Here is a 13,432-nt window from a genome sequence, read left to right on the forward strand (position 1 = left end):
AGGGTCCCTTCTCAGGCAAAGGTGACCTTACAAGAGGTACAGATTGCACCTGAACTGGAGTGGAACCAGTATCTGCTGGGGAGATTTGCTGGCACTACTTGGAAAGGGTTAACCTAGTCTGGCAAGGGAGTGGGGATAAAAAATATGGCAGATGGGAACTTGGAGGAAATTATAGAAGTGAGAATGTGCAGGCAGAACAGGTAGGGGCATGGCGGGGAATTAGAGGCCTAAAAAGTAGCTGCATTGATTTTAATGCAAGTTGACTGATAAGGCATGGATAGATTCTTCAACTCATGCTATTTTAGCTATTACATGAGCTATAGTTGAGGATGGGCAGGACTGCTAGCTCATTGTTCCAGGGTACAAATACTACAGGCATTTTCAAGTTGAAGACAAGAGAAGAGGGGGGAGTTTTAATATTAGTTTGGAAGAACATCACTGCAGTACTTCGAGACTATATTCCTGGAGGAACATCCAGTGAATTCCTCTGGGGAGATCTTAGAAAGGTGATCACTTCAATGGCATTGTACTACAGCTCCTCTGAACAGCCAGTTGAGCTTAGAGAAGCAAATGTATAGGAAGTTCATAGATACAATGCCCTTCATAATGTTTGGGACATACCTTTTCCTTTATTTGCCCCTGTGCTCCACAATTAATGTGTGGTTGAGGTACGATTGCAAGAGGGATAAATTCTGGTTCTTAGGGTCCCTTCTCGGGCAAAGGTGACCTTACAAGAGGTACAGATTGCACCTGAACTGGAGTGGAACCAGTATCTGCTGGGGAGATTTGCCGGCACTACTTGGAAAGAGTTAACCTAGGGGGTGGGGATAAAAAATATGGCATTTAAATTTGTCATTAAACAATTCATATGTGATTAAAGTACACATTCCAGATTTTATTCAAGGTTATTTGTATACATTTTGGTTTAACTATAGTTTTTACAGCACATTTTACAAGGGAACATATTGGGTCCAGTGATCATAATGCCATCAGTTTTAAGTTAATTATGGAGAAAGATTGGTCTGAGCCTTGGTTTGAGATTCTAAATTGGAGAAAGGCTACTTTTGAGGAAATGAGAAAGGATCTTGAATGTGTGGATCGGGATAAGTTGTTTTCGGTCAAGGAAGTGCGAGGTAAGGGGAGGACCTTCAAAGGTAAAGTTTTAAGAGAACAAAGTTTGTATGTTCCTGTTAGGATTAAAGGCAATGTTAGCAGGCATTGGGGACCCTGGTTTACAAGGAATATTGGTGATCTGGTTCGGATGGAAAAAAAGGTGAAGGTAAAAGTTCCATTATTGTCACGTAATTCTACATGAAATTCTTTAACGTTTGTCTACAGAGGTGCAGAGCAGGTATAGGCAACATGGAACAAATGAGGTTCTCGAGGAGTATACAAAATACAAGAAAAACCTCAAGAAAGAAATCAGGAGGCTAAATAAAGACATGAGGTTGCTTTGGCCAACAATATGAAGGAAAATCCTGAGGGTTTCTACAGGTATATTAAGAGCAAAAGGATGGGGAGGGACAAAATTGGCCCCCTTAAAGATCAGAGTGGTCAGCATTGTATGGGTCCAAAAGAGATGGGAGATCTTAGTTTTTTCATCAGTATTCACTCAGGAAATGGCACAGGCATGGGTAGTAAAGAAAACAAGCAGTGAGGTTATAGAACCTATCCAGATTGAAGAATAGGTCCTTGCTGTCTTAAAGCAAATAAGTGTGGAAAAATCTCCAGGGCCTGACGAGATATTCCCTCGGACCTTGAGGGAGGCTAGTGTAGAAATTGCAGGGGCTCTGGCAGAAATATTTAAAATTTCTTTGGCCACAGGTATAGTGCCAGAGGATTGGATGGTAGCTCTTGTTGTTCTGTTGTTTAAAAAAGGCTTCAAAACTAACTATAAAAATTGAAGACTGGTGAGTCTGACATCAGTAGTAGGTCAGTTATTGTAGGGTGTTCTAAGAGATCAGGTGTACAATTCTTTGGCTAGCCAGAAACTGGTTAGGGATAGTCAACATGGCTTTGTGCTTGGTAAGTCATTTTTAGCCAATCTTATAGAATTTTTTGAGGAGGTAATCAGGAAAGTTGATGAAGGAAATGCTGCGGATGTTATCTACACAGACTTTTGGAGGTTAGTCAGCAAGATTCAAATGCTAGATATTCATTGTGAAGTAGTGAATTGGATTCAATGGTGGCTGGAGAGGAGAAGCCAGAGAGTAGAGGAGGATGATTGCTTCTCAGACTGCAGGCCTGTGATTAGTGATGTGTCTCAGAAATTGGTGCTGGGACCATTGTTGTTTGTCATCTATATTAATTATTTGGATGATGGTGATGATGTGTTAAGTTGGATCAGCAAGTTTGCAGATGACTCTAAGATTGGAGGTGTTATGGACAGTGAAGAAGGTTTTCAAAGCTTGCAGAGAGATCTAAACTATTTGTAAAAATGGGCTGAAAAATAGCAGATGGAATTTAATGGTGACAAGTATGAGATGTTGCACAAACACATTAAATGATAGGGCATTGAGGAGTCCAGTAGAACAGAGGGATCTGGGAATATAAATAATTCCTTGAATGTGGCATTACAGGGTTGTAAAGAGAGCTTTTGACATATTGGCCTTCGCAATCAAACAATTGATTATAGAAGTTGGGATGTTATGGTAAATTTGTATAAGACATTGGTGAAGCTAAATTTGGAGTATTGTGTGCAGTTTTGGTCACCTAACTGCAGGAAAGATATCAATAAGATAAAAAGAGTGCAGAGATGATTTACTAGGATTGTGCCCAGACTTCAGGAACGGAGTTACAGGGAAAGGTTAAACAGGTTAGGACTTTATTCCCTGGAGCATAGAAGAATGAAGGGAGATTTGAGAGGTATTTAAAATTATGAGGTGGATAGATAGAGTAAATGTAGATAGGCTTTTTCTACTGGGGGTAAGTGAGCTACAAACCAGAGGACATGAGTTGACAGTAAAGGGGGAGAAAGGTTAGAGAGAATATGAGGTGGTACTTCACACAGAGTGGTGGGAGTGTGGAACAAGCTGCCAGCTGAGGTGGTGAATTCTTCTTAGCATTGGATGGGATAGGTATGGAGGGCTATGGGCTGGGGGTAGGTCAGTGGGTCTAGGCAAAAAAAATATTATTGGGTGCAGACGAGAAGGGCCAAATTGACCTGTTTGTGTTCTGTAGTATTCTATGGTTTATAGAATTTAGACATCCTGCCTCCAAAATTCTATGTAGTATTCTATGGTTCATAGTTCCCCTATTTCAGGGCACCATGTTTGGGACATTACTTGGGTATGTTTAATTGCTTTATTGGTGAGGTAATGAGATTTAGGCTTGCTTCAAAGCTTTTTATCACCTTTGGAGTCTGTATTTGCTATTTATTAACACGAGGACAACAGTTGTGGCAATTAAAGTTAAAAAAAAAAGGCAAGAATAATACAGCAAGAGCCATTGTCTAAACCTTAGGATTACCAAAATCAACTGTTTGGAACATCATGAAGATGAAAAAGCATGCTGGTGAGGTCTCAGTAATCGCAAAGGGACTGATAGACCAAGGAAGACTCCACTGCTGATGACAGAAGAATTCTCATCATAATGAAGAGAAATCCCTGAACATGTGTCCGACCGATCAGAAACACTCTTCAGGAGGCAGGTGTGGGTATTTTGGGAAGTTAAGCAGGAAAGGACTTGCAAAATGAATAACAGAGCTCTGTGACGAACTGAGAGACCCAGGATTACAAGTACAGAGTTTCTGTAAACTGACAAAACACTTCAGCAGGGTGATGTAGAAGGCATACGGCACGGTTGCTTTCATCGGTCAGGGCACTGAGTACAAGAGTTGCAACATCATGTTGCCACTATGCAAGTCAGTGAGTCTGCACTTGGAGTATTGTGTGCAATTCTGGTCACTTTGCAGAATGTGACCAATCGGCGCAGCCCACATCGGCGCAGACCCATTTTGGCGCAGAACTATTAAATGGGTAGTTTCCAGTAGTTATTGCAACCCATTGAAATGCCATCAACAAAATGTGGAAAGGAAAAGTGCTCATACGACGCCTATATATACGTATTTGGTAGATACGTTGCTGATAAGATAACAAAGTTTTGGAGATCTGAGAGGAAGGACATTTGCAAAGCTTGAATTTACGTTAGAAATGGTGAACTAGTGAAACAAATTAATGAACATTCGCATGCAGCTTCGGCATCTAAAGTGGAAAGAGACACCGTCATTTCAAAGATAAAAGTACGAGATGCTGAAAGTGTTGAGGGAACTGCACAATTGATTAACGAGTGCCTAGAAAATGTGTCTGAAGCTTGCCAAGGAACAATGCCAAACAACAGAGTGCTGAAGAACAAAGAAAGAATTTGCTTCTTACCCAGTAAATCCAAGAAATTTAGAAGAACTTGTAATTCCAGATAGCTTTAAAACCTATTCTGTTGACGAATAATGAAAAACAATTTTTACCAGCCGACAGCGGCAGCACCACCTGCAGAATTCTTATATTTGGAAGAAAAAGAAAGTTGTATGTTGATGGAACATTCAAAATTTCCCCACCTCTATTTTCACAAGTTTATGTTATTTTAGGGGAAATACATAAAGGTCTGTTCCCACTGTTGATTGCTTTACTCCCAAATAAGTTACGAACAGCATATGATAAATTATTTGAAATGGTTCTGGAAATACAGCCTAAATGCCGTCCTGACATTATCAACTGTGACTTTGAACTTGCAAATTTCAAAAGTTTACAGCAGCATTTTCCTTCTGCGGAAATCAGGGGATGTTTTTTTTTTCACCTGCCTCAAAATATGAGAAAACATCTTGACAGTTTGGGACACTTGAGTAGGTATAACATTGACTCGGAGTTTTCTTTGAGAGCTAAAATGATCATTGGTTTTACATTTATTCTGATTGAAAACATGATGAAGCTATTGAACATTTGGCTGATGTGCTTCCAGATGAACTGCAACTGCTGCTGGTCTGGTTCGAGGATAACTATGTAGGTAGAAGATTACACAGAGGAAATGGTAGGTGTCCACTGCTTTTTCCAGTTGGAATGTGGAATTTATATGAAAGAACTTTAAACAATGAGGACAGAACAATCATGTAGAAGCTGCTAACAGGAGTTTACAATGTGAACTTGGAGTGGAACTTTCAGTTATTTGGAAATTTATTGACAGTTTACGAAAAGTTCAGAGAGGAAGGGACACTTACTATGAGCATCTCATAGCAGGGCACGATATTCCATTGAAATTAAAGAAATTCAGGGAAGCAGACGCTCTAATACAAACACTCGTAAGAAGATTTAGTGGGAGAAATTATGTTGAGTATTTACGAGGAATTGCCCATAATTTTAACTAAGCCTGAATATGAGCTGCGCCGAAATAGTTCTGCACCTAAATGGGTCTGTGACAAATTGGGCTGCGCCAAACAGGCCGTGCCAAATTGGCTGCGCTGAAAGGTCCTAACCTGTCACTATGCTATTAGTCTAGAGAGGGTGGAGCACAGATTCTACACTTGATCTTGGCCAAAAGGCTGAGAAGCAATGGTTGCAGCAAAGATTCATGAGCTGGTGGGAGCGGAGAGAGTGGATGAATTGGGACTTTTCCCTGGAGCAAATGAGGCCATGAGATTTATCTAATTATGAGCAGAGGTAAGGTCACAGTCTGTTTTCCAGGGAAGAGGAGTCTAAAACTAGAAGGGCATAGATATTGGATAAGAGGAGGAAGATGTAAAGCTGACCTGAGGGCCAAGTTTTTCTTATGGAGGGAGCTGCCAGAGGAAGTGATAGAGACTGACACAACGACAATGTTTAAAATACAGTTGAATTGGGAAAGTTTTGAGTGATATGTGCCAAATCCAGATAAATGGGCTAGCTCAGGAAGGCACCTTGGCTGGAATGGATCAGTTGGGTTGATGGGTATGACATGGGTGAAGAATGGTTTGTGTGCCATAACCTATAACCTCTGGAAAATGGTTAAAGATAAATATTTATTCATGTTTCAAAAGTCACAAACATTGTAAATATCCCAAACAGATTACCAGTGACTTTTTTTTAACATTATTAATTCATGTTGGGATATTATTCTTTTAATTGCAGACATTAATATAAGTAATTGAATTTGGCAAAAGCTCAAGCTGCTGAGATGCGGCCAAAACTGCACTAAATGTGATGATCTGTGTGCAGTGAATGGAGTTGGTTGTACATATTACGTACTTTAGCTACTTCCCTTTTTTTTGTTCAAGTCTGAAAGAATTCTGTGTGCTTGGAACTCTCATGGATAGTGATAAACCAAAGAAACAGGACCTTCGGCCATCTTCCATAATAACAATAGGGCGTGCTTTTACACTGATCCTACACTAATTTCCTGTGTTATTCTCCTGACATTCCTCTCAATCCCTTCCAGATTTTATCATGACCACACTCCAAAACGATTTATGATGACAAATGAATCTACCAGCAACTGGAGAAAAATCCACACGGTCAAAGGGAAAATGTACACACAGTGATGGGTGTTGGATTGGAGGTCATGGAATAGTGAGGCAGCAGTACTACTTTGCGCATCACCGGGGGTCCTCCGTCCAAAAGTGGTCATCATTTTGTGACTACAAAATGTGGTCACTGTTTTCCCTCATCATTCAGAAGGCAGGAGCCCTGATTTTTGTTTTAGGACACTGCACAAGGTAAGTATGTTGGTACAACTTTAGAAATTTATGACAGTATTATAGATATGTTTTTGGGAGATAAATTGGGAAAGATTTGTTCAAGTAGGTTACATGCAAACACTTTAAAACAGATCTTATTTGAAATACTGGAGCTCTGCCCCATGCTAGACATATTGGGTCCACAGCTTTTTGCAAGAGCTTTGAAGAGTGCTCAAGAGACTTCACTAATGGATTGTTGTTTATAAAAGGCAACAGATGAAAAATCTTGCTGGAGCTGCAGATTATCTGGAAGATAACTTGTTGTTCTAAGAGGGTCATGTGGTTTTGCAAACAGAGAGAGAGAAACAGGCTTTCTCTCAGAGAGAGAGACAGAGATCACTTGTACAGTGTTACAGATAGCAGAAGCAGCTGGGACTGGAGCAGGGCAAGCTGGCAAGCTTATGGAAAGCCCCATTGTGGAAGACAGCCTGGTCAAAGCCATTGTGGTTCATGAAAGAGGAGAGGACTGGCTGTCTAATGTTTCACTTGGAATAAGAGAAACAAAAAGGAACTCTATAGTGACCTGAAAGAAATAGGTTATTATCTGGAGAACCCTGAAGGGGGAAATTTCATCAGCAAGACACTGGAGTGGCTCATGGAAGTACATCAGTTGTGGATGTCCTGGAACAACAAATCTCTCTCTAAAAACTGACAAGAACTTTACTGAGCGGGAACCATTTACCTTTCAAGCACCAAAGCCTGGTGAACTTTCTAAATGTTAAATTCTGTGCACAGTGTAAGAATTTCCTGAAACCAATGAACTTGATGGAATGAGAAGAGGACTGTGAACCAAAGAACTTTTCTGAACTTACACACACATTACATACATGTGCGCTTAGAATTAGAAGGGGGTTAAGTTAGGTTAGTGAATTTAATAGTGATAAATTAAAGTTGATTCTGTTTTCATGTTTAAAGATAAATGGTTTCTTAAACAAAAGTTGTTTTTAATTGTCTTGGTGAATATCTATTGCTGCTGGGTTTATGGGTCCTCTGGGCTCATAACAAATTGTATTACTATATTTACTAGATCGTTCTGCCTTTGATATTTTCATTAGATATTTAGGAGGTCACAAAAGGAAGTAGTGTTAACCAAACTTAAAAATAGAGTCTCAAACTTCATCGCACAATGAAAGATTCAAATCCTGCTCCCAGGCTTTCTTGATGATATTAAGCCTTTATGGGAAAATTGTAGATCAAGAACAGTCGCCTCAGGGATTCTCAGAAAATTAGGGATCTGAGATCGAACAAAGTGTCTAGTTTGTAAATATCTAAAAAAAATAGTTTTGGGTAAATTAAATTAAATTAAAGATGCAAAATTATTGCCAATAAAGAAGTCTTTAAAACATTTAACACCCAATCTGTGCCAGTCATTGAGGGCAGTGTCTTTCTTGTAAAGAAGATAGAAAAAAGTGATTGGATATAATAGGGCTGGCAAAAACTCTGAAATCCAAAAAACATTCTAAATCAGGGGTGTCAAACTCAAATTCACGGAGGGCCAAAATTAAAAACTTGGACTAAGTCGAGGGCCAAACTAAATATTTATTGAAAATTTTCAACAACATCTGCATGTTTTCTCTTCTTTCAACATATGTAATGTTAAACTTTTTCTTATTAAAATAAATGTTTAATAATAGTTTTGGATAAACTCTTTCCAGAAGCATTAACAAATGAGAAATAAAATATTCAATAAATAATACTTCTCTATAGAGGATTTGTCAAATGTTGCTAGTGTGCTGTCGAATAGTAAAATCTGAGGGCTATTGAGAATGTGGGAGAATAACATGATTCCTGAAACAATCAAATGGGTGACTGATTGTGGGCATGAACTCTAGCAGGGCTATTTGCCATGCCCTTTTTCCATTGGTACAGATATCCTTTGATTGACACACTTTTCAAGTTTTATGCCTAATGAGCTTGTATCCAGGTGCAGGACCATTTTTAACCAGGAATATATTTATCACTGTGACATGAAACTATTGGAAGATTGTTTTATCCTGAGATTAAAGTTCATAATCCTTACTCAGGGCGGGGTTTGCGGGTGATTGGGTTGGACAACGACAGTGCGGGGGCATCGGCTCTCGCTGCAGGGCGGCATCTTGGTGGATCAGCGGCCCCGTCACCGTGAGTCGCGGGTCGGCCTGCGGCAGGGAGGGGGAGTGGGCAACGGTCCTGGCGAGGTCAGGCCCAAGGCCTCCGATTCCGGGCGCTGGGAAGCGGCCATGGCTTCCCCTGACACCGGCCAGGCCGCGCTGCGGTGGGGGGGCGGGCGGGGGGACACGACAGTGCGGGGGCATCTCGGCGGATCAGCGGCCCCGTCACCGTGAGTCGCGGGTTGGCCTGCGGCAGGGAGGGGGAGTGGGCAACAGTCCTGGCGAGGTCAGGCCCGAGGCCTCCGGTTCCGGGCACTGGGAAGCGGCTTTGACTTCCCCTGACACCGGCCAGACCCCAAAACCAAAGTCCATGGTGAGACCCTGCAACGTAAACAGAGGAAGTGGGGGCGATTAGCGGGCTGACGCCAATGCATTCTGGGATTTGTAGTATTACTGTGCATGCGCTATACTGGCGCGGCGGCCAGCGGGCCACCTCTAATACATTTTTGAAATGATCTTGCGGGCCAAATATAATTATATCGCGGGCCAAATTTGGCCCGTGGGCCAGAGTTTGACATGTGTGTTCTAAATCATGCCCATATTCTCAAACTATGCTTAATTATCAGGTTATCAGTTAGTTTATATAAAGAAGACCCAAGAATTACCGACAAAATTAAGTTCCATTTCTACCCAAGTAGGGCAGTCAACATGATTATCAAATTGTAGCAAAAGGATTAGGTTACATATATTATCCATCCAGTAATAAAATCTAAAATTAGGAAACACAAAACCTCTGTTCCTTTTAGCTCTTTGAAGATAAGCTTTATTTAAGTGGGGGTGTTTTCCTCAACATATGAATCAATGAATAAAAAAAAAACTTTAGGAATGAAAATTGGTATGAATGGGAAAAGATACAAAAATGTAGGTAAAATGTTCATTAATAGAATTGATATAGCCAATCATGAGGAATAATTTAATTTAAATAAAATAGGAAAATATTCCTTAAAAAATGTTTATAATTCCTAGTAATTGTAATACCATGATAAGTAAATTGATCCTTCACAATCTTAAAAGGAAAATTAAAATGCTTTGGTAAAAGATCATTTAGAGGTAAAAGCCCATTTAAAGGTAAAAGTTCACTCGTGCAGATTCAACTTATCTTTTTGTGCACGGCATTGTTTGCTGCAATTTAAAGTGGTACAAAGAGCACATACGTCTAAAGTTAAATTGTCTCATTTCTATTCAGACATAAACCTCTATGTGACACATGCTTGCTGTCTTAAAGCAAATAAAGATGGATAAATCCCTGGGGCCTGACAAGATATTCTCTTTGACCTTGAAGAAGGCTACTGTAGAAATTGCAGGGGCTCCGACAGAAATATTTAAAATGTCCTTAGCCACAGGTGTGGTGCCAGAGGATTGAGGGTAGCTCATTTTGTTCCATTGTTTAAACAAAAGGCTCCAAAATTATCCCGCCAATAGGGCGGTGAGCCTGACATTAGCAGAAGGTAAATAATTGGAAGGTGTTCCAAGAGATCAGATGCACAATTATTTGGATAGCCAGAAACTGGTTAAGGATAGTCAACATGGTTTGTGCGATATAGGTCGTGTTTAACCAATCTTAGAATTTTTTGAGGAAGTTACTAGAAAAGTTGATGAAGGAAAGGCTGTGGATGTTGTCTCCATGGCATTTAGTAATGCCTTTGACCAGGTCCCACATGGGAGGTTAGTCAGGAAGATTCAGATGCTAGGAATTCATAGTTAAATAATGAACTGGATTAGATAATGGCTGGTCAGGAGAAGCTACAAAGTAGTGGTAGATGATTGCTTCTCAGAGTGGAGGTCTGTGACTAGTGATGTGCCTCAGCAATTAGTGTGGGACCATTGTTGTTCATCATTTATATCAGTAATCTGGATGAAAATGTGGTAAATTGGATCAGCAAGTTTGCAGATGACACTAAGATTGGAGGTGTTGTGGACAGCAAAGAAGGTTTTCAAAGCTTGAAGAGGGATCTGGACCAGCTGGAAAAATGGGTTGAAAAATAGCAGATGGAATTTAATGGTAACAAATGTGAGATGTTGCTTTTTTGTAGGATAAACCAAGAACGGATATACACGGTAAATGGTTGGGCAATGAGGAGTGTGGTAGAACAGAGGGATCTGGGAATACAGATACATAATTCCCTTATGGGGTTATAAAGAGAGCTTTTGGCATATTGGCCTTCATAAATCAAAGTATTGAGTATAGGAGTTGGGTTGTTATGGTAAATTTGTATAAGACATTGGTGAAGCCAAATTTGGAGCATTGGGTGCAGTTTTGGTCACCTAACTGCAGGAAAGATATCAATAAGATAAAAAGAGTGCAGAGATGATTTACTAGGATTGTGCCCAGACTTCAGGAATTGAGTTACAGGGAAAGGATAAACAGGTTAGGACATTATTCCCTGGAGCGTAGAAGAATGAGAGGAGATTTGAAAGAGGTATTTAAATTATGAGGGGGGGATAGACAGAGTAAATGTAGAAAAATGCTTTTTCCACTGAGGGTAGGTGAGATACAAACCAGAGGATATGGGTTAAGAGTGAAAGAAGAAAGGTTTAGGGGGAACATGAGGATGAACGTTTTTACACAGAGAGTGGTGGGAGTGTGGAATGAGCTGCCAGCTGAAATGGTGAATATGGGCTCAATTTTAATATTTAAGAAGAATTTGGACAGGTGCATGGATAGGAGGGCTATAGATTATCTGCAGGTCAGTGGGAATAGGCAAAAAAATGGTTTGGCCCAGACTAGAAGGGCCAATCGTGCCTGTTTCTGTGATGGAATGTTCTATGGTTTTATCACAAATGTGTCTCTATGTGTGCTCTGCCACACATTTCTCAATATTCCAGATCAATTCCTGTATATCCACTAATTGTTGGAAATACCAAGTTGGTCAGGCAACATTTGTGGAGAGGGTAACAGCTTATATTTCAGATTGGTGAACTATCATCAGAACAGATTTCCAACATCGAGAGTATATTGCTTTTGGAAGGCCATTTAATTTTTGTTGGGCAGTCAAATTGGCCACAATATTACATGTCTAAATTTCAATGCAACAAATCTATTTCAGGTGGATTTTGCATTCCTTGTGATCAAAACCTTGCCTTTATTCAGTCATATATCAATACCTTCACATTTATTTTGTCATGCTGTTAAACTCTTCTTTAATTTAGTTATTTAATATAAAACTGCTTACAATATTATATTTCAAACTTAATCTAAATACATGTGGAATTTGATTTTAAAAAAAGAAAAAAACGAGAGTAAAGAAATACAAAAGAAAGAAAAACCTATAAATTTCCCCATCCCCCTCCCTCAACCACCTACAAACCAAAAAGGAAGAAGAAAAAGGTCAAGAAAACCTCAACAGGAGTACTTCACTTTCTAATACTTTATATATTCATTGAGACCTATAAGAGAAAGGGTATGTTTGAGATTCATTTAAATTTTAAAATCAACAGTTTGTAAATATGAACTCCATATATTTCAAAATGTACGATATTTATCTCTTAAATTATAAGTAATTTTCTCAAATGGAATACATCTCTGAACTTCTGCATGCCATATGTCCAATCCCAAATCAATATCTGACTTCCAAGTCATAGCAATATATTTTCTAGCTATTGCCAAGGCAATTTGAATAAATTTTACTTGATACATATTCAGTTTTAATCTAGGTTTAATCCCTCTAACAGCTCTCAGTAAAAAAGACATTGGATCCTGTGGGAATCTTACTCCAATTATTTGTTCTAATAAATTACCCATTTCAGGCCAAAAAAGGTTTAATTGTGGAACACTGCCAAGTCAAATGCAAAAAAAGTACCAACTTCTTGTCCGCATCAAAAACATAAATCTGAATAAATATAATTCATATTATGTAACTTCTGTGGTGTTAAGTATAACTGATGAATAAAATTATATCGAACTAACAGATATCTCACATTTATTGTACTTTTCATTCTCTCTTCATATCTGAATCCATCTATGTTCATCTATTTGCTTATTTAAATCTACCTACCATTTATGTCTTGATTTATGAACTCCCTTTGAGCCTTCTTTTGTAATAATTTAAACATCTCTGAAAATAATTTATTTTACATCCCTAGTACATAATAATAATTCTACTTCTGTCTCAGCTGGTAATTCTAAATCTTGACCAAAAAATTCACAGAAAAATCTCTTAATTTGATAATAACAAAATTTCTAATATCTTAAACTTTTCCTTCATTCTACTGTTATGAGCCCAGAGGACCCCAAAACCCAGCAGCAACAGAAATTCACCAAGACAAATGGTTATTTAAGCAAAAGTTGGTTTTAATTATCTTTAAACGTGAAAAAAGGATCCAACTTTAACTTATTACTATTAACTTAACCTAACTTAACCCCTTCTATTTCTGAGTGCACATGTATGTAATGTGTATGTAAGTTCAGAAAAGTTATTTGATTCACAATCTAATCTCACTTCCCATTCCTCCAAGTTCACTGATTGCAGGCAATTCTTATACTGTGCACAGAATTTAATATTTGTGAAGTTCATCAGGCTTTGGTGCTTGAAAGGTAAATGGTTTCTGCTCAGGGAGGTTCTGGTCGGTTTTCAGAGAGCGA

General features: G+C 39.1%; 1 protein-coding gene and 1 pseudogene across 5 annotated transcripts in view; one reads left to right on the forward strand and one right to left on the reverse strand.

Annotated features, from left to right (window-relative positions):
* cables1 (Cdk5 and Abl enzyme substrate 1) overlaps positions 1-13,432 on the forward strand; it is a 167,596-nt gene that overhangs the window by 26,437 nt on the left and 127,727 nt on the right. The window lies entirely within an intron of this gene.
* Positions 5,452-5,542, reverse strand: LOC138755939 (U2 spliceosomal RNA; annotated as a pseudogene).

The sequence above is a fragment of the Narcine bancroftii genome, chromosome 2 (assembly GCF_036971445.1).
Source record: "Narcine bancroftii isolate sNarBan1 chromosome 2, sNarBan1.hap1, whole genome shotgun sequence".
NCBI lineage: Eukaryota > Metazoa > Chordata > Chondrichthyes > Torpediniformes > Narcinidae > Narcine > Narcine bancroftii.